Raw genomic sequence first — 1,263 nt, forward strand, 5'->3', positions numbered from 1 at the left:
TATATATTATAGTCTACAAATAATGTTAGCATTTACTTAAGCAATGATTCCGAGCAGCCCTGAAGCATTTATTTGTTGTATACTATATTCCATGGCATTTCCAAAACAGGGATGGCAGGGAACACGTTTCAAGGACAACAGTCCAAGGGCCTCACCAAATTCCAAAAGGAAATTGTTTGTTTGTACTTCTCGTACAATACCACACTGTACCAGACCATGGCAAATGTACCTTTAATCTCTTTTGCAACTGACAATAATAACCAACTCTAATACCATACTTTTTGAACAATGAAATCAGCAATCCAAATTATGGCTGTTAGTGTTAACTGTTATATAACTTATATCATTAACTATGAATCTGAATTATGTGTATTTGTTGCTGTCACTGTGGTCAAGATTGATTTAATTGGTGTTATACTGCTGTTATAATGCTGTCGAGATATATTTATTGCTGCTGTTATAAATGCTGCCATGTTTTACTGCTGTTATAATGCTGTAATGATATATTTAACAGTCTTTAGACTATTTTTGATGCTAGGAACAATTTAAAAATAAAAATATTATAAAAATTTGCTTTTCTGTAGGGGACACCTGGCTGTCCTCGAGATGGTCAAGGGAAATCTGAAACATCCCAACCACCTTGGGGACGGCAAGGCATCCCCTATATATTTCATAAAGATATCCATTTGGATTCTATGTAAATAGCAATCTATACACAATAGTTTACTTGCCTTTAGATGCAACATTAATCTCGAGCCTTATTCGTTTGCATGTTATGGATTCTTTGTGGCAAAATTTGTTGCTATGCTTTCCTTAAAAGACTGCAGCATTTCTCATCATTCCCTCAGGAATATCTCTGAGTCCCCTCAACAAAAAATTTCCTGAAAAACTTCTGTCCATCAGTTGGATGAATTTATTATTGATTTATGGCTATCAAATTAAAAATTGCCAAAAGAACATATTTTACCGATAAGTCTCCATAAGTCAAAAGGCCTTGGAACACACATAGATTTGACCATTCAACTTCCAAATAATCCAAATTAGCCCCACGTTCTTATCAGCATTTTTTTATTAGTTATATATGCAGATAGACCTACCTTGCGAAACATATTGGACTGTCCCAAGCTAAAATTTGTGATTACTATAATGATCTGCTTTACAATAAAAAATTCCAAACAAATTAAAAGGTATATGTTTGACGATAAAATTTGTGTAATTAGTTTACTGATTCCAGGTGTAAAAACTGATTGAGTTCATAAGCAG

Source organism: Cryptomeria japonica, chromosome 9 (genome assembly GCF_030272615.1).
Source record: "Cryptomeria japonica chromosome 9, Sugi_1.0, whole genome shotgun sequence".
In the NCBI taxonomy this organism is placed as follows: Eukaryota; Viridiplantae; Streptophyta; class Pinopsida; order Cupressales; family Cupressaceae; genus Cryptomeria; species Cryptomeria japonica.